The sequence below is a fragment of the Bufo bufo genome, chromosome 3, assembly GCF_905171765.1.
Source record: "Bufo bufo chromosome 3, aBufBuf1.1, whole genome shotgun sequence".
Taxonomy (NCBI): domain Eukaryota; kingdom Metazoa; phylum Chordata; class Amphibia; order Anura; family Bufonidae; genus Bufo; species Bufo bufo.
The window spans coordinates 41897107-41918984 of record NC_053391.1 but is presented as its reverse complement, the minus strand read 5'-3'; the positions used below and the strand labels follow the sequence as shown (position 1 = coordinate 41918984).

General features: G+C 42.6%; 1 protein-coding gene across 2 annotated transcripts in view; it reads right to left on the bottom strand.

Annotated features, from left to right (window-relative positions):
• RUNX1 (RUNX family transcription factor 1) overlaps window positions 1–21878 on the bottom strand; it is a 244301-nt gene that overhangs the window by 150969 nt on the left and 71454 nt on the right. The window lies entirely within an intron of this gene.

Here is a 21878-nt window from a genome sequence, read left to right as displayed (position 1 = left end):
CGGCCCTAGGGAGGAAAGCCACTGTGATTGACTGTTACAGCCAAAGCCACTACCACTCCCATCGTCCTCCCTGGCTCCTCAGGGCTGTGGCAGGTGTCAAGGAAACACAGGGAGTCACTCCTTCACTGCACCGTGACACATCATCATCAGGGCCACTACCACTCTCATCCTCTGCTCCGGCTCCTCAGGGGCACTCTGCAGCATCACCTGGGACTTGACCCACCAGGAATATCTAAATATGTTTGTATCGTGTTTTTTTTTTTAATAGCATCCTAGCATCTAGTATTAGATGACTTTATATGTGGGGCTGTTATTTGGTTATTTTGTCAGGAGCGCGGACAGGTCCTCTTTACGGCCCAGAATAGGCCTTCGTCATAGGTTGCGTTGAGTCTAAATATTACCCAACAAGCGTTCCTTTCGAGCAGAGATAAAAAAAATTCACTTCCAAATTTTTCCAGTTTTTCTACAATTATAAATTCTTTAGCGTGATGACTGTGTGCGTCCATTATCATGCTCCAGGCCGCATTATTACCTCTGATTACTCCAGATTGGATATGAATAAATCACATTTTTCCGTATCCTGACATTTCAGAATAAGTTAATGACCCCCATCATTTGCTAAAGATTTTACATTCATCACGTATGCAGTGAGTGAATAGATTACGTATTTATGTTGCATGATCGTTACGAGGGCGAAGGGGTTCAGATTACGGGAATTAAATGTTCCTATTTATCTCAAGACACAATTTATAGTCTACCTCTGCACGTCCGTAGGATTCTCCTTGAAGATAACATAAGGGATGAGTCGGAGTGCCTTCATGAATATGAGAGGAGCGGAAGAAGCGGCCCAATAGGATACATCAGTGTAGGTGTGCAGAACCCTGGACCTGGGGGTATCTGCAAATGTTTAATATGTATTGTTACCTAATATTATGTTATGCATTGTTAGGCCTTAAGTCCCAGCTGGAGAAGGGATGCCCAACCTGTGGCCCTCCAGTTGTTGCAAAACTACAACTCCCAGCATGCTCTAATAGCTGTAGGCTGTCCAGGCATGCTCAGAGTGTCAGTGTTGCAACTGTGGGGGGGGCAACAGGTTGGACATCCCTCAGCTAGAGGATTGGTTGGCAGGAACAGGGCCAACCACCATGTTCCTCCCCTCTCGGTAGCTATTTCCTGCCAGGAGGGAGAATTTCTGAATAGACAGCTAAGGGAGAGGAAGCACATGTCAGAGATCCTACTCCTAGGGACCGTATCCAATTCTCCTGTGAGACCTACAGTCCAGGAAGATCATCAAAATCCAGAACACTGCTTTCAGAAAGCATCAGTGTTCCAAGACAGCAGAGTGATCAGTGAAATCACAGCTTTACAGACACTGCTGCAGATGAGGGACAACGGCTCAGACACCCATCACCCAAACCACCAGGCCAGGCTAACCTCAAGCCTGTATCATACGATGGACACCTACACTCACCTAAAGAATTATTAGGAACACCATACTAATACAGTGTTGGACCCCCTTTTGCCTTCAGAACTGCCTTAATTCTACGTGGCATTGATTCCACAAGGTGCTGATAGCATTCTTTAGAAATGTTGGCCCATATTGATAGGATAGCATCTTGCAGTTGATGGAGATTTGAGGGATGCACATCCAGGGCACGAAGCTCCCGTTCCACCACATCCCAAAGATGCTCTATTGGGTTGAGATCTGGTGACTGTGGGGCCATTTTAGTACAGTGAACTCATTGTCAGGTTCAAGAAACCAATTTGAAATGATTTGAGCTTTGTGACATGGTGCATTATCCTGCTGGAAGTAGCCATCAGAGGATGGATACATGTTCTCATTCTGTTTACGCCAAATTCGGACTCTACCATTTGAATGTCTCAACAGAAATCGAGACTCATCAGACCAGGCAACATTTTTCCAGTCTTCAACAGTCCAATTTTGGTGAGCTCGTGCAAATTGTAGCCTCTTTTTCCTATTTGTAGTGGAGATGAGAGGTACCCGGTGGGGTCTTCTGCTGTTGTAGCCCATCCGCCTCAAGGTTGTGCGTGTTGTGGCTTCACAAATGCTTTGCTGCAGACCTCGGTTGTAACGAGTGGTTATTTCAGTCAACGTTGCTCTTCTATCAGCTTGAATCAGTCGGCTCATTCTCCTCTGACCTCTAGCATCCACAAGGCATTTTTGCCCACAGGACTGCCGCATACTGGATGTTTTTCCCTTTTCACACCATTCTTTGTAAACCCTAGAAATGGTTGTGCGTGAAAATCCCAGTAACTGAGCAGATTGTGAAATACTCAGACCGGCCCGTCTGGCACCAACAACCATGCCACGCTCAAAATTGCTTAAATCACCTTTCTTTCCCATTCTGACATTCAGTTTGGAGTTCAGGAGATTGTCTTGACCAGGACCACCCCCCTAAATGCATTGAAGCAACTGCCATGTGATTGGTTGACTAGATAATTGTATTAATGAGAAATAGAACAGGTGTTCCTAATAATTCTTTAGGTGAGTGTGTATCCACAAGTGCCTGCTAGTGCCATTAAATTGCCACATAACTTGCCACCATACCTCCTCATCTGGTGCCAGAAACTGCACATAGTACAGTTTAGGGTACTTTCACACTAGCATTGTTAGAATGCAGCAGGCAGTTCCGTTGCCGGAACTGCCTGCTGGATCCGGAAATCCGTATGCAAACGTATATCTTGTTTTTCTGGATCCAGATCCGTTAGTCTTATTCATTGAAATACCGGATCCGTCTTTCCGGTATCATCCGGAATAACGGATCCGGTATTTCATTTTTTCAAAGCTAGAAAGAACTGTGCATGCGCAGACCGGAAAACCGGATCCGGCGATGCGGCAATTTCCAGAACACTTGGTACCGGATCTGGCATTAATACATTTCAATGGAAATGTGGTAGTGTCCCGGAATTTTGTCAGCATGCTGCGGTATTTTGTCCGGTCAAATACCGTACAAGGGACGGAACGGAAGACATCCTGATGCATACTGAACGGATTGCTTTCCATTCAGAATGCTTTGGGAGAAAACGGAAGCTTTTTTTCCCGGTATTGAGACCCTTTACCGGATTTCAATACCGGAAAAGAATAACGCTAGTGTGAAAGTACCCTTACTTCTGGCCTGATCCCCAGGGAGCAACGGCCTGAGGGAGTACACCGTGACACAACACCTCATCAGGGCCACTATCACTCCCATCCTCTGCACTGGCTTCTCAGGGGCTCTATGCAGGTGCATCTCCTGTTACCGCGACTCGCCAACACAACAATCAGCCCGAGATACTCTCTTCACCCTCTTCCCTAGGTTATTGAACCCTTATACCTTCCGAAAAAAAGCTGACACTAAAGCTGGTCATACACATTCAATAGCTGTCTTGACTGACCGCAGTTCCTCTCAACCCCCACTCTCCATGAACACTCAATTCGGCCGGGCATGCATGTGTCCTCAGTAGGGAAAGTGGAACAAGCCACCGCCAGACACCCCTGCATGATCTGCTGAACAAACCTTGCCATTTCTCAGCAAATCAGCAAGTTTAGACATTAGATGCAGAACCTGACTTTGGAGGGACTGGCCAACCACCTACTGTACGGGGACCTTCGAACTCTCCCTCAATGGCAGATGTTGGGGGTGATATTGATCGGGTTGACGTATTTCAACTCTGTGATGCTTTTGTTCTCAGGGAGGTAAGCAGCTTCCACAGGGGTCTAGCAACAGCTTTCTTCCCTTTTCGTGCTGGGAATACATGCATGCTTGGCTGAGTTGAGCATGGAGGCCTCCTAATTCTACCTCGATTGCAGATGTTGGGGCAGATATGGATCAGACAGTTGGATTTAGACTTCCTGAACCTTCTGCACTTAGCAGGGTTCTGGTGGCAGCTTTCTTCCCTCTTTCTGCTGGGAACACATGCATGCTCGGCTGAGTTGAGCACACATGTGTATGAGGGGATCTCAAATGAAGTTTTTGGTCAGAACGAGTGTTTGACAGGTATCTTAAATGCATTGTTGGCCTAATTAGTCTATTGTGTGTGGTCAACTTTCTAATGTGTTCACACAGACAAAATACTGGTAAGGTAAACCAGCTCACCTGCCACATGTACAGGGAGTGCAGAATTATTAGGCAAGTTGTATTTTTGAGGATTAATTTTATTATTGAACAACAACCATGTTCTCAATGAACCCAAAAAACTCATTAATATCAAAGCTGAATATTTTTGGAAGTAGTTTTTAGTTTGTTTTTAGTTTTAGCTATTTTAGGGGGATATCTGTGTGTGCAGGTGACTATTACTGTGCATAATTATTAGGCAACTTAACAAAAAACAAATATATACCCATTTCAATTATTTATTTTTACCAGTGAAACCAATATAACATCTCAACATTCACAAATATACATTTCTGACATTCAAAAACAAAACAAAAACAAATCAGTGACCAATATAGCCACCTTTCTTTGCAAGGACACTCAAAAGCCTGCCATCCATGGATTCTGTCAGTGTTTTGATCTGTTCACCATCAACATTGCGTGCAGCAGCAACCACAGCCTCCCAGACACTGTTCAGAGAGGTGTACTGTTTTCCCTCCTTGTAAATCTCACATTTGATGATGGACCACAGGTTCTCAATGGGGTTCAGATCAGGTGAACAAGGAGGCCATGTCATTAGATTTTCTTCTTTTATACCCTTTCTTGCCAGCCACGCTGTGGAGTACTTGGACGCGTGTGATGGAGCATTGTCCTGCATGAAAATCATGTTTTTCTTGAAGGATGCAGACTTCTTCCTGTACCACTGCTTGAAGAAGGTATCTTCCAGAAACTGGCAGTAGGACTGGGAGTTGAGCTTGACTCCATCCTCAACCCGAAAAGGCCCCACAAGCTCATCTTTGATGATACCAGCCCAAACCAGTACTCCACCTCCACCTTGCTGGCGTCTGAGTCGGACTGGAGCTCTCTGCCCTTTACCAATCCAGCCACGGGCCCATCCATCTGGCCCATCAAGACTCACTCTCATTTCATCAGTCCATAAAACCTTAGAAAAATCAGTCTTGAGATATTTCTTGGCCCAGTCTTGACGTTTCAGCTTGTGTGTCTTGTTCAGTGGTGGTCGTCTTTCAGCCTTTCTTACCTTGGCCATGTCTCTGAGTATTGCACACCTTGTGCTTTTGGGCACTCCAGTGATGTTGCAGCTCTGAAATATGGCCAAACTGGTGGCAAGTGGCATCTTGGCAGCTGCACGCTTGACTTTTCTCAGTTCATGGGCAGTTATTTTGCGCCTTGGTTTTTCCACACGCTTCTTGCGACCCTGTTGACTATTTTGAATGAAACGCTTGATTGTTCGATGATCACGCTTCAGAAGCTTTGCAATTTTAAGAGTGCTGCATCCCTCTGCAAGATATCTCACTATTTTTGACTTTTCTGAGCCTGTCAAGTCCTTCTTTTGACCCATTTTGCCAAAGGAAAGGAAGTTGCCTAATAATTATGCACACCTAATATAGGGTGTTGATGTCATTAGACCACACCCCTTCTCATTACAGAGATGCACATCATCTAATATGCTTAATTGGTAGTAGGCTTTCGAGCCTATACAGCTTGGAGTAAGACAACATGCATAAAGAGGATGATGTGGTCAAAATACTCATTTGCCTAATAATTCTGCACGCAGTGTATTGCTGTCCTTGGGTGCACAGGAAACCATGGTGAGACCTCTTGAGACAAGGATAAAAGAGAAAAACAATCCAGCACTCCTGTCATTTTTGAGCCGTCGGTTCTTTTATTGCGGTGATAAAAAAATATATATATTTTTTAATTATTATTATTTTTTTTCCCTTTCCTCTGGTATTACAGGATCAAGTCTATGATATCCTCCTCAGTTGTTTTTCCCTGTTTCCTGCTTTATGTCATGTAATTTTCGATTGCCTTACATCAAATTTAATGCACATGACACAGATTATCGGACCACTGGACAAGCATATGGCCTAGATCCGGCTTTTCGATCATTTTATTTGTAAATATATATATGTCATTTCTTTCACTTTATTCTGTGTTAACCATGTTTTGTATTTTCACTGTTGGGAATCACAGTTTTAATTAATCACATGTGAAAAGGTTTTCAGCCAACACCTGAGCGGCCTCCTCCCCCATAGAGGAGGAACCCTTTTCCCTCAGGAGTCTATATTTATACAGGTCCTTCTCAAATTTGCATATTGTGATAAAGTTCATTATTTTCTGTAATGTACTGATAAACATTAGACTTTCATATATTTTAGATTCATTACACACAACTGAAGTAGTTCAAGCCTTTTCTTGTTTTAATATTGATGATTTTGGCATACAGCTCATGAAAACCCAAAATTCCTATCTCAAAAAATTAGCATATTTCATCCGACCAATAAAAGAAAAGTGTTTTTAATACAAAAAAAAGTCAACCTTCAAATAATTAAGTTCAGTTATGCCCTCAATACTTGGTCGGGAATCCTTTTGCAGAAATGACTGCTTCAATGCGGCGTGGCATGGAGGCAATCAGCCTGTGGCACTGCTGAGGTGTTATGGAGGCCCAGGATGCTTCGATAGCGGCCTTGAGCTCATCCAGAGTGTTGGGTCTTACGTCTCTCAACTTTCTCTTCCCAATATCCCACAGATTCTCTATGGGGTTCAGGTCAGGAGAGTTGGCAGGCCAATTGAGCACAGTAATACCAGTGGTTTTGGCACTGTGAGCAGGTGCCAGGTCGTGCTGAAAAATGAAATCTTCATCTCCATAAAGCTTTTTAGCAGATGGAAGCATGAAGTGCTCCAAAATCTCCTGATAGCTAGCTGCATTGACCCTGCCCTTGATAAAACACAGTGGACCAACACCAGCAGCTGACATGGCACCCTAGACCATCACTGACTGTGGGTACTTGACACTGGACTTCAGGCATTTTGGCATTTCCCTCTCCCCAGTCTTCCTCCAGACTCTGGCACCTTGATTTCCGAATGACATGCAAAATTTGCTTTCATCCGAAAAAAGTACTTTGGACCACTGAGCAACAGTCCAGTGCTGCTTCTCTGTAGCCCAGGTCAGGCGCTTCTGCCGCTGTTTCTGGTTCAAAAGTGGCTTGACCTGGGGAATGAGGCACCTGTAGCCCATTTCCTGCACACGCCTGTACACGGTGGCTTCCGCAGGTCCCCCAAGGTCTGGAATCGGTCCTTCTCCACAATCTTCCTCAGGGTCCGGTCACCTCTTCTCGTTGTGCAGCGTTTTCTGCCACACTTTTTCCTTCCCACAGACTTCCCACTGAGGTGCCTTGATACAGCACTCTGGGAACAGCCTATTCGTTCAGAAATTTCTTTCTGTGTCTTACCCTCTTGCTTGAGGGTGTCAATGATGGCCTTCTGGACAGCAGTCAGGTCGGCAGTCTTACCCATGATTGCGGTTTTGAGTAATGAACCAGGCTGGGAGTTTTTAAAAGCCTCAGGAATCTTTTGCAGGTGTTTAGAGTTAATTAGTTGATTCAGATGATTAGGTTAATAGCTCGTTTAGATAACCTTTTCATGATATGCTAATTTTTGGAGATAGGAATTTTGGGTTTTCATGAGCTGTATGCCAAAATCATCAATATTAAAACAAGAAAAGGCTTGAACTACTTCAGTTGTGTGTAATGAATCTAAAATATATCAAAGTCTAATGTTTATCAGTACATTACAGAAAATAATGAACTTTATCACAATATGCTAATTTTTTGAGAAGGACCTGTATATATTACATGGAATAAAGTTCCACATGGAGTCATGAATAAGAACTGCTTAGTTCGAAACGCGAAGACTACGAATGACACTAATGGAGGTTGTACCACTGTACGAATTATTATCACCGCAATAAAAGAACCGACAGCTCAAAAATGACAGGAGTGCTGGATTGTTTTACTCTTTTATCCTTGTCTCAAGAGGCAAAATACTCGTCAGAAAACAGAAATATTATACAAAAAGTTTAGTAACTTTGTAAATACATTATATAACTTATCTTGTACTGATTATAGCCAGTGTTAGGCTACATGCACACGACCATTGTGTGTTTTGCGGTCCGCAAATTGCGGATCCGAAAAAACACAGATGGCGTCCGTGTGCATTCCGCAATTTGCAAAACGGACAAGAATAGGACAGGTTATATTTCTTTTGCGGACCACGGAACGGAGCAACGGATGTGGACAGCACACATTGAAGTGAATGGGTCCGCATTCAAGCCGCAAAATCTGCGGCTCGGATGCGGACCAAAACAACAGTCATGTGCATGTAGCCTTAATACTGCAGATCTGCATTCACAATTCTGCAGGCTCCAGAGCTGAAGTCTTACAAATGTCAGCTCTGGAGTATAATACAGGATATAACTCAGGATCAGTACAGGATAAGTAATGTAATGTAATGTACACAGTGACTGCACCAGCAGAATAGTGAGTGCAGCTCTGGAGTATAATACAGGATGTAACTCCGGATCAGTACAGGATAAGTAATGTAATGTATGTACACAGTGACTGCATCAGCAGAATAGTGAGTGCAGCTCTGGAGTATAATACAGGATGTAACTCAGGATCAGTACAGGATAAGTAATGTAATGTATGTACACAGTGACTGCACCAGCAAAATAGTGAGTGCAGCTCTGAAGTATAATACAGGAGGTAACTTAGCATCAGTACAGGATAAGTAATGTAATGTATGTACACAGTGACTGCAGCAGCAAAATAGTGAGTGCAGCTCTGGGGTATAATACAGGATGTAACTCAGGATCAGTACAGGATAAGTAATGTAATGTATGTACACAGTGAATGCACCAGCAAAATAGTGAGTGCAGCTCTGGAGTATAATACAGGATGTAACTCAGGATCAGTACAGGATAAGTAATGTATGTACACAGTGACTCCTCCAGCAGAATAGTGAGTGCAGCTCTGGAGTATAATACAGGATGTAACTCAGGATCAGAACAGGATAAGTAATGTAATGTATGTACACAGTGACTGCACCAGCAGAATAGTGAGTGCAGCTCTGGAGTATAATACAGGATGTAACTCAGGATCAGTACAGGATAAGTAATGTAATGTATGTACACAGTGACTACACCAGCAAAATAGTGAGTGCAGCTCTGGGGTATAATACAGGATATAACTCAGGATCAGTACAGGATAAGTAATGTAATGTATGTACACAGTGACTGCACCAGCAGAATAGTGAGTGCAGCTCTGGAGAATAATACAGGATGTAACTCAGTATCAGTACAGGATAAGTAATGTAATGTATGCACACAGTGACTCCACCAGCAGAATAGTGAGTGCAGCTCAGGAGAATAATACAGGATGTAACTCAGGATCAGTACAGGATAAGTAATGTAATGTATGTACACAGTGAATGCACCAGCAAAATAGTGAGTGCAGCTCTGGAGTATAATACAGGATGTAACTCAGGATCAGTACAGGATAAGTAATGTAATGTATGTACACAGTAACTGCGCCAGCAGAATAGTGAGTGCAGCTCTGGAGTATAATACAGGATGTAACTCAGGATCAGTACAGGATAAGTAATGTAATGTATGTACACAGTGACTGCACCAGCAGAATAGTGAGTGCAGCTCTGGAGTATAATACAGGATGTAACTCAGGATCAGTACAGGATAAGTAATGTAATGTATGTACACAGTGACTCCACCAGCAGAATAGTGAGTGCAGCTCTGGGGTATAATACAGGATATAACTCAGGATCAGTACAGGATAAGTAATGTAATGTATGTACACAGTGACTGCACCAGCAGAATAGTGAGTGCAGCTCTGGAGAATAATACAGGATGTAACTCAGTATCAGTACAGGATAAGTAATGTAATGTATGCACACAGTGACTCCACCAGCAGAATAGTGAGTGCAGCTCTGGAGTATAATACAGGATGTAACTCAGGATCAGTACAGGATAAGTAATGTAATGTATGTACACAGTGACTCCACCAGCAGAATAGTGAGTGCAGCTCTGGAGAATAATACAGGATGTAACTCAGGATCAGTACAGGATAAGTAATGTAATGTATGTACACAGTGACTGCACCAGCAGAATAGTGAGTGCAGCTCTGGAGTATAATACAGGATGTAACTCAGGATCAGTACAGGATAAGTAATGTAATGTATGTACACAGTGACTCCACCAGCAGAATAGTGAGTGCAGCTCAGGAGAATAATACAGGATGTAACTCAGGATCAGTACAGGATAAGTAATGTAATGTATGTACACAGTGACTCCACCAGCAGAATAGTGAGTGCAGCTCTGGAGAATAATACAGGATGTAACTCAGGATCAGTACAGGATAAGTAATGTAATGTATGTACACAGTGACTGCACCAGCAGAATAGTGAGTGCAGCTCTGGAGAATAATACAGGATGTAACTCAGGATCAGTACAGGATAAGTAATGTAATGTATGTACACAGTGACTGCACCAGCAGAATAGTGAGTGCAGCTCTGGAGTATAATACAGGATGTAACTCAGGATCGGTACAGGATAAGTAATGTAATGTATGTACACAGTGACTACACCAGCAAAATAGTGAGTGCAGCTCTGGGGTATAATACAGGATATAACTCAGGATCAGTACAGGATAAGTAATGTAATGTATGTACACAGTGACTGCACCAGCAGAATAGTGAGTGCAGCTCTGGAGAATAATACAGGATGTAACTCAGTATCAGTACAGGATAAGTAATGTAATGTATGCACACAGTGACTCCACCAGCAGAATAGTGAGTGCAGCTCAGGAGAATAATACAGGATGTAACTCAGGATCAGTACAGGATAAGTAATGTAATGTATGTACACAGTGACTCCACCAGCAGAATAGTGAGTGCAGCTCTGGAGAATAATACAGGATGTAACTCAGGATCGGTACAGGATAAGTAATGTAATGTATGTACACAGTGACTGCACCAGCAGATGTCACGGCCATGGCTATGACCGTGACTCCTGAACCGCATGCGGTTGTCAGCGGTTTTCTTTGGTTGTCAATCACAGGTGAGGGCTGTGGTATTTGCCTCACCTGTGGTTGCCGCTGGCAACAGTATGTATGTGGCAGCGTAGCAGCCTGAGCTGTGCCATTGCAGCTTGCTATGTTGTGCATGCGGTTTTGTGTGATGTGTGTATGTGTGCACTTGCTTTTTATGTTATTGTGTGCACGTCTCCTTTAAGTGGTGTTTCCCTTCTTTGGTGCTGGAAGGGTTAACTCCCTTCCCAGTGTGTGTGTGTGTCTCACTGGGTGTGTCCGACTGTGGGGTGTGGCTTTTGGCCTATAAAGCCTCACTGCTTTTGCAGGTCTGTGGGTTGCTTCAGCCATGCTTAGCTGAAAGCAGCCTCCTGTCTTTACTACCTGCCAGTAAGAGCCACCCCTGTGGTCATAACCATAATGTCTCATTAAGTTTATTTCTAGTTATGTGTGATGTCCGTTTGATGTTTTACATGTGATTTTGTGCAGCTATGGATCTGGGTCCCTGGGTGGGGATGCGTTTGTGATCTGCACCCTGCTTACACAGGGATCCAGTCAGCAAGGCTGTGGCAGGTAGGTGGAACTCTTTGTTCACCTGCCATATCCATAGAGCTGTTTATGTCTCCCCATTTCTAGGAGCTTGGCCGTTGAGACTCCTGCTCCTCCGTGTCTGGGAGGAGTGGGTTGTCTTACTCAGCTCCTAGTTTAGGGCCATCTTGAGGGCTAGCAGGGACTTCTAGGTTCCGGAGCATGAGCCCTCCTACCATCAAGGTTGGCTCATGTAGCTAGGAGTCAGGGTCAGGTTAGGGATGCCTTTAGGAGGTGACCTGCTCCCTAATCCTGTCTTCATGGCCAAGCAGCCATAACATCACCGGGCTCCACACGGCTGAGGATTTCCCCCATCCTCAGCCGTGACAGCAGAATAGTGAGTGCAGCTCTGGAGAATAATACAGGATGTAACTCAGGATCGGTACAGGATAAGTAATGTAAGGTACGTACACAGTGACTGCACCAGCAGAATAGTGAGTGCAGCTCTGGAGTATAATACAGGATGTAACTCCGGATCAGTACAGGATAAGTAATGTAATGTATGTACACAGTGACTGCACCAGTGGAATAGTGACTGCAGCTCTGGAGTATAATACAGGATGTAACTCAGGATCAGTACAGGATAAGTAATGTAATGTATTTACACAGTGACTCCACCAGGAGAATAGTGAGTGCAGCTCTGGAGAATAATACAGGATGTAACTCAGGATCAGTACAAGATAAGTAATGTAATGTATTTACACAGTGACTACACCAGCAGAATAGTGAGTGCAGCTCTGGAGTATAATACAGGATGTAACTCAGGATCAGTACAGGATAAGTAATGTAATGTATGTACACAGTGACTGCACCAGCAGAATAGTGAGTGCAGCTCTGGAGAATAATACAGGATGTAACTCAGGATCAGTACAGGATAAGATGCAATACAGTTGTATTGTAATGCATTGCAGAGGGGATCAGTCCCCCAAAAGTTGAAGTCCCAGAGTGGGACAGAAATAAAGTAAAAAAAAAAAAAGTAAAAAAAAAAGAGTTAAAAAAAATAAAGTTTCAAGTAAAAAAAAAAAAAAACGCCCTTACTCACTGATTTGATATGAAAAAAATAGAAAAAAAGAAAACACACACATATTAGGTATCGCTGCATCCGTAACGACCGATTCTATAAATATATCTCATGATCCACCCCGTCCGATAAACACCGTAAAAAAATTAAATAAAAACTGTTTAAAAAAAAGCTATTTTTGTCACCTTACATCACAAATAGTGCAACACCAAGCGATCAAAAAGGCGTATGCCCCCCCAAAATGGTACAAATTAAAACGGTCACCTCATCGCTCAAAAAATTAGCCCCTACCTAAGACAATCGCCAATAAAATAAAAAAAACTATAGCTCTCAGAACATGGAGACACTAAAACATCTTTTTTTTGTTTCAAAAATGCAATTATTGTGTTAAAGTGAAATAAATAAAAAAAGTAGATATGTTAGATATCGCCGTGTCCGTAACAACCTGCTCTATGAAAATATCCCATTATCTAACCTCAGATGAACCCTGTAAAAAAATTAGATTAAAACATTGCCAAAAAAGCCATTTATTGTCACCTAACATCATTTAAAGTGCAACACCAAAAAGGCGTATGCCCCCCAAAATAACACCAATCAAACCGTCATCTCATCCCGCAAAAAATGAGCCCCTACCTAAGACAATCGGTCAAAAAATAAAAAAAGCTATGGCTCTCAGACTATGGAGACACTAAAACATATTTCTTTTTGTTTCAAAAATGATATTATTGTGTAAAACTTAAATAAATATGAAAAAGTATACATATTAGGTATTGCAACGTCATAACGACCTGCTCTATAAAAATATCACATGACCTAACCCCTCAGGTGAACGATGTAAAAATAAATAAATAAAAACTGTGCCAAAACAACCAGTTTTTTTGGTCACCTTGCCTCATAAAGTGTAATAATGAATGATCAAAAAATCATATGTAAACCAAAATAGTACCAATAAAACTGTCAATTTATCCCCCAGTTTCCAAAATGGGGTCACTTTTGGGAGTTTCTACTGTAGGGGTGCATCAGGGGGATTTCAAATGGGACATGGTGTTTAAAAACCATTCCAGTAAAATCTGCCTTCCAAAAACCATGCGGCACTCCTTTCCTTCTCCGCCCTGCCGTGTGCCCGTACATCATTTTACGACCACATGTGGGGTGTTTCTATAAACCTCAGAATCAGGGTAATAAATGTTGAGGTTTTTTTGGCTGTTAACCCTCGATGTGTTAAAGAAAAAAATGGATTACAATGGAAAATCTGCCCAAAAAGTGAAATTTAGACATTTTATCTCCATTTTCCTTTAATTCTTGTGGAACACCGAAAGAGTTAACAAAGTTTGTAAAATCAGTTTTGAGTAACTTGAGGGGTGTAGTTTCTACAATGGGGTCCTTTATGAGGGGGTTTCTATTATGTAAGCCCCACAAAGTGATTTCAGACCTGAACTGGTCCTTAAAAAGTGGGTTTTGGAAATTTTCTTAAACTTTTTTAGAATTGCTTCTAAAATTCTAAGCCTTCTAACGTCCGTAAAAAATAAAATAACATTTACAAAATGATGTAAACATAAAGTAGACAAATGGGGAATGTTAAGTAATAACTATTTTATGAGGTATCACTTTCTGTTTTAAAAGCAGAGAAATAGATATTTTGTGAATTTGGAATTTTTTCATAAATAAAGGTCAACTATATTGACTCAAATGTATGACTGTCATGATAAGTAATGTAATGTATGTACACAGTGACTTCACCAGCAGAATAGTGAGTGCAGCTCTGGAGTATAATACAGGGTGTAACTCAGGATCAGTACAGGATAAGTAATGTAATGTATGTACACAGTGACTCCACCAGCAGAATAGTGAGTGCAGCTCTGGAGTATAATACAGGGTGTAACTCAGGATGAGTACAGGATAAGTAATGTAATGTATGTACACAGTGACTGCACCAGCAGAATAGTGAGTGCAGCTCTGGGGTATAATACAGGATGTAACTCAGGATCGGTACAGGATAAGTAATGTAATGTATGTACACAGTGACTCCACCAGCAGAATAGTGAGTGCAGCTCTGGAGTATAATACAGGATGTCACTCAGGATCAGTACAGGATAAGTAATGTAATGTATGTACACAGTGACTCCACCAGCAGAATAGTGAGTGCAGCTCTGGAGTATAATACAGGATGTAACTCAGGATAAGTACAGAATAAGTAATGTAATGTATGTACACAGTGACTACACCAGCAGAATAGTGAGTGCAGCTGTGGAGAATAATACAGGATGTAACTCAGGATCGGTACGGGATAAGTAATGTAATGTATGTACACAGTGACTGCCCCAGCAGAATAGTGAGTGCAGCTCTGGGGTATAATACAGGATGTAACTCAGGATAAGTAATGTAAGTGTGAGTGCAGCTCTGGAGTGTAAGGCCCCTTTCACACGAGCGAGTATTCCGCACGGGTGCAATGCATGATGCGAATGCATTGCGCCCGCATGGAATCCGGACCCATTCATTTCAATGGGTCTGTGAACATGAGCATTGGTTTTCACGCATCACTTGTGCATTGCGGGAAAATCGCAACATGTTCTATATTCTGCGCAACGCTGGCGCCATAGAAATGAATGGGGCTGTGTGAAAATCGCATCGCGTCCGCAAGCAAGTGCGGATGCATGCGTTTTTCACTGATGGTTGCTAAGAGATGTTGTTTGTAAACATTACGTTTTTTATCACGCGCGTGCAAAACGCATCAAATCGCTTTGCAGCCGCGCGATCGCAGACAAAGCTGAATGAACTTGCTTGCAAAATCGTGCATTTTTCACTGAACGCATCCGGACCTAATCCGCTCACGCTCGTCTGCAAGGGGCCTTATACAATTCATGTAGATTGTATCCATATATGAATGTAAGAGGGTGCCCAGTGGTGGACGGGCCTACGGCAGACTATGATATGAGGGAAGATAGGACAATCCCTCTATATTATTTACTGACTTTCTCCACCTTGAAAAACTATAACCACTGCAACATCCGAGCTTGAGATTCAGTTGCTTCTCTTTCCAGACCGGATCCCTTTGATGTGCATTGTGTCTACATCTCTGTATTAAGAATTTGTTTGTGCCTGAAGAGATACGGTCACACAGCAGCACATGGTAGGGGACAGAGCCCAGACCACCCGAGTACAGCGCTGTGTACGGATATTCAGTCTCCCTCCTCAATATCAAAGGCTCAGCCTCCTCATCCACTCAGATCCCCTCCTGTCACATTTGCCTTGTTTCGGTATTTTATCTTCTTCCATCAGTCGCCCCGTTTTGGTGATATTATAAAAATAAATATTTTTCGCTCTGTAGAGAAACTCTAGACAATGGTAATTTAATTACGGGACCAGAGAGGTTGCATTTTTAAAAAAATTTTTTTAGCATAGCCGAGACTAAATAAAAACTAAAGCCTGGATCTGAGGAGGAGCCGTCACCTCTCCTGAGATGTCTGGTTTAGAAACCACTCGCATTCCCCATGCAATAACAATTCGGGATCATCTATGCTTACGACTCTATGATCTGACATTTCTTTCTTATTCCTGCTAGAAGTTATGAATGAATTGCTAGCAGTTTGCAATGAAGGTCCGGCTGGGTGTCACCAGTTGGGGGGTGAATCCCTGCAGAGTCTGATACTATCCAATCAGTGCTGCTAGTGTCAGACTGTGCAGCGACCCACCCCCAACTGGTAACACTCATCTGGACCTTCTCTGCAAACTGCTAGCAATTTATTCATAGCTTCTAGTGGGAATAATAAAGGGATGTCACAACATAAAGACATAAGAATTGTCATTACATGAAGGGTGCAAGTAATTGCTAAAACAAACATGTCAGGAGAGTCAACAGGTCCTCTTTAAAGCTGCAATACACGCCATGGCATGTGATGGGGAAAGATACTATAGGTATAAAGGGAATCTGGAGTATTCTCTACAGTAATACATGATTAGTACTGCAGATAAGGAGTGCAGTTCACTATTTTTTATTTTCCTATTGCCCCCGGTTTCCCCGCTGTCAGCACCCATATCTGCACTGAAATACACAGTCAGGACTGCTGCGCTGCGCTAACACATTGGAGAGGACTTGTGTGCGCATGCACAGCAGTCCTGACAATGGGTTTCAATGCAGCTCTTACAGTGGGTGTTCGGGGGGCAGTAGGAAAAGAAAAAATTGTGATCTGGACTTCATATCTGCAGTACTTCTCATGTACAGTGCCTTGCAAAAGTATTCACTCCCCTTGGCTTTTTTCGTGTTTTGTTACATTACAGCCTTAAGTTCAATGTTTTGTTAGTTTGAATTTTATGTGATGGATCAGAAAACAATAGTCTAAGTCGGTGAAGTGAAATGAGAAAGATATATAAATAAAACAATTGTTTAGAAATAGAAAACAGAAAATTGGCATGTGCGTATGTATTCATCACCTTTTATTAGGAAGCCCATAAAAAGCTCTGGTGCAACCAATTACCTTCAGACGTCACATCATTAGTGAAATGTCACCTGTGTGCAATCTAAGTGTCACATGATCTGTCATTACATATACACACCTTTTTTGAAAGGCCCCAGAGGCTACAACACCTGAGCAAGAGGCATCACTAACCAAACACTGCCATGAAGACCAGGGAACTCTCCAAACAAGTAAGGGACAATGTTGTTGAGAAGTACAAGTCAGGGTTAGGTTATAAAAAAATATCCAAATCTTTGATGATCCCCAGGAGCACCATCAAATCTATCATAACCAAATAGAAAGAAGATGGCATAACAGCAAACCTGCCAAGAGACGGCCGCCCCACCAAAACTCATGGACCGGGCAAGGAGGACATTTATCAGAGAGGCAGCACAGAGACCTAAGGTAACCCTGGAGGAGCTGCAGAGTTCCACAGCAGAGACTGGAGTATCTGTACATAGGACGACAATAAGTCGTACGCTCCATAGAGTTGGGCTTTATGGCAGAGTGGCCAGAAGAAAGCCGTTACTTTCAGCAAAAAACAATAAGGCACGTTGTGAGACTCCCAAAATGTATGGAGGAAGGTGCTCTGGTCTGATGAGACTAAAGTAGAAGAAAACGCTATGTCTGGCGCAAACCCAACACATGACATCACTCAAAGAACACCATCCCCACAGTGAGACATGGTGGTGGCAGCATCATACTGGGGGGACTGGGAAACTGGTCAGAGTTGAGGGAAAGATGGATGGTGCTAAATACAGGGATATTCTTCAGCAAAATCTGTACCACTCTGTGTGTGATGTGAGGCTAGGGCGGAGGTTCACCTTCCAGCAGGACAATGACCCCGAACACACTGCTAAAGCAATACTTCAGTAGTTTAAGGGGAAACATGTAAATGTGTTGGAATGGCCGAGTCACAGCCCAGATCTCAATCCAATAGAAGATCTGTGGTCAGACTTAAAGATTGCTGTTCACAAGCACAAACCATCCAACCTGAAGGAGCTGGAGCAGTTCTGTAAGGAGGAATGGGCAGAAATCCCAGTGGTAAGATGTGGCAACTGCTCATAGAGACTTATCCAAAGCGACTTGGAGCTGTGATTGCCGCAAAAGGTGGCTCTACAAAGTTCTGCACATTGACTTTTTCTGTTATTTTGTCCTATTTGTTGTTTGCTTCACAATAAAAAAAAAAAACATCTTCAAAGTTGTCGGCATGTTCTGTAAATTACATGATGCAAATCCTCAAATAATTCATGTTAATTCCAGTTTGTGAGGCACCAAGACATGAAAAAAGTCAAGGGGGGGTGAATACTTTTGCAAGGCATTGTATTACTGTAGATAATAGTCCAAAATCAGGGTGACAGATTCCCTTTAACACTGCAAATAAATGCATAGAAAATATAAGGAAACACATAAAGAAGAAGAAATGGAACTTGGCATTTTAAAGGGGAATACCCAAAATGCATAGTTTCCCTATCACTATGTTATTTTTTGCCAGGTTTATGACAGGAACCGTTGTAAATGAAAGGTGGAGTTTTATTACAAACATTCCCTTTAATAGTAGAACTATTGGTCTGGCTCCTGCCCAGAAGGACTACTGCAAAGGGTTAATTGCTGTAATGTCATGTTAGTGAGTTAAATGTTATGATTTGTTATGTTTTGTGTATTTAATGGCACTGTATGGACAGCTAAAAGTTAACACCTTGGCTCACTGTGTCTAATTTCCAGGGTGATAGACCTCTGTCTGCCCCCTGATTAGTTAGTCTGAGTCTAGCTGAGGAACAGTGAAGACTTTTACATTGACTGTTAGGAGGCTTTATTCTATACCAAAGGGCTCATTCAGACGGCCGTATGCTGTCCGCAAAAATGCGGATCCGTTTTTTTGTGGATTAGATGCTGTCCCATTCATTTCTATGGGGCCCTTTTTTTTCAGTGCACGGCTCAGCAAAAAAATTAAACGTCCTATACTTGTCAGTGAAAATCAGGACATGGCCCTATTGAAGTCTATGGATCAGCAAAAAAACGAGATGCAATCCGTTTTTTTGCGGACATGCTGAACTGTCCGCAAAAAAACGGATCTGCATTTTTGCGGACAGCATACGGCCGTCTGAATGAGCCCTTATAATACTGTAAATAAGTCCTGTATGAGTATCCCAACCTGCCCTGGAGTAGGGGTTTGGCTGTCAAATGGCAGCTGTGCTCCTGCTCTAGCGGTCAGGATCAGAGAAAAAAAAAAAGAAGACAAAAAAGGTGATTATTTAGTAAAAAATACATTTTCCTGCTCATGCCTTACAGGAAAACAACAAAACTACACTTATTATGTATCCGCCCGGCCGTAATAACCTGAAGAATAAATTCAGCAAGTAGTATGGTATAAAGTAAAAGAAAAAAAATTGTATAAAATAAACAGCAATTTATAGATAATCTCAAACAGCGCCAGAAAACGGACACGGATCACGGACACGGATCACGGACGCGGATGACCATCTTGTGTGCATCCGTGATTTTTCACTGACCCATTGACTTGAATGGGTCCGTGAACCGTTGTCCGTGAAAAAAATAGGACAGGTCATATTTTTTTCACGGACTGGAAAAACGGATCACGGACGCGGAAACCAAACGGTGCATTTTCCGATTTTTACACTGACCCATTGAAAGTCAATGGGTCCGCCAAAAAAAACGGAAAACGGAACAACGGCCGCGGATGCACACAACGGTCGTGTGCATGAGGCCTTATACTGAATCTTTTCCCACATGACTATTTCAGAGACGCCTGACACAGCATTGATAGCTTGAGCTGAGAAATGTTGCCATTCCTGCGTGGAGCTAGCTAGAAGTGGAGGTGAGCGCCATTAACTATAAGGGTGTGACACCTCAGGGACTAGATACTATAGGGTAAGTTACAGCTGAACATCCTGGAAGCACCTTGGCCCCCAGAGGAACCCAGCCATGTATTAAAGACCAGACAGCCGTTGTGATGCATATGGGTTGTACTATGTGTCATGAGTTAGGCCTAGTTCACACGATAGTTTTTTTTTGCGAGTGTACAAGCCGTTTTTTTGTGTTCCGTATACGGTCCGTATACGGAACCATTCATTTCAATGGTTCCACAAAAAATGGAATGTGTTCCGTATGCATTCCGTTTCCGTATTTCCGTTCCGTTGAAACATGTCCTATATTTGGCCGCAAATCACGTTCCGTGGCTCCATTAAAGTCAATGGTTCCGCAAAAAAAACGGAACACATACGGAAATGCATCCGTATGTCTTCCGTATCCGTTCCGTTTTTGCTGAACCATCTATTGAAAATGTTATGCCCAGCCCAATTTTTTCTATGTAATTACTGTATACTGTATATGCCATACGGAAAAACGGAACGGAAAAACGGAATTTAAACGGAAGCACAACGGAACTCAAAAATGGAACAATGGATCAGTGAAAAAAACGGACCGCCAAGAACTATAAAAGCCTTACGTTCGTGTGAACTAGGCCTTAGAGGAATACAGGTGAAACTCGAAAAATTTGAATATCGTGCAAAGTTCATTTATTTCAGTAATGCAACTTAAAAGGTGAAACTAACATATGAGATAGACTCATTACAGGCAAAGCGAGATATTTCGAGCCTTTATTTGTTATAATTTGGATGATTATGTTTTAGAGCTTATGAAACCCCAAAGTCACAATCTCAGGTACCCTTTGCTCAGGGGGTATTAGCTGACTAGAGGGTGACACTTTGAGCCCAGAATATTAAACCTTTTCACAAAATTCTATTTTTAAGCTGCATTAGTGCAATTCCTTTTAATTTGCATTAGGCCTCATGCACACAACAGTATTTTTTCGAAGTCCGCAAAACGGGGTTCCGTTGTTCCGTGATCTGTTTCCGTTTTTGTTTCCGTGTGTCTGCCTTGATTTTTGGAGGATCACCAAACATGAAGGAAAGTGATAAAAAAATCTAAGTCAAGTTTGCCATGAAAATGATAGGAAAAAAACGGACGCAGACGCACGGACGCGGATGACAATCTTGTGTGCCTCCGTGTTTTTTCACGGACCCATTGACTTGAATGGGTCCGCGAAACGTTGTCCGTAAAAAAAAATTGGACAGGTCATATTTTTTTGACGGACTGGAAACACGGATCACGGACGCGGATGACAAACGGTGCATTATCCGAGTTTTCAACGGACCCATTGAAAGTCAATGGGTCCGCAGAAAATCACGTAAAACGGAACAACGGACACGGAACACAACAACGGTCGTGCGCATGAGGCCTTACTGAAATAAATGGACTTTTGCGCGATATTCTAATTTTTCGAGTTTCACCTGTACTGTGACCTGATTGAAACCATGCAGATTGTGTGGTACTGTGCCTCATGGAGAGATAGCTGTGGCGATAACTGTAGATACAGCCATCTCATTACTTTGAGGGGACCAGAGCCAGAGAGCTGATTCCCACGGCAATAAAAGTTTGTGGGAGACTGACTTTTTGCCTGTTGAAGGGACAGGGTTATATTTACCTATTGATTCAGACTAAAGCTGTGCCCTCACTGACAGACTCAGAAACTGTCAACCCTCCTGCCTTTTAAGACTGCAACCACCAAGTTTGTTGCCTCTAGTAAAACTGTAACCATCAAGCGAGTTGCTTCTAGTAAGGCTGTAACTAGAGATGAGCGAATTTCATGTTATGCAATTCGTTCACGCTTCGTTTGGTGGTAAAAACAGAATTGCGTTAGGGATTCCGTTACCACAGACCATAACGCAAATCTATGACGGAACGCATAACTGAATGCATTTAGAGGCATTCCGTTATTCATTCCATCATAATAGAAGGC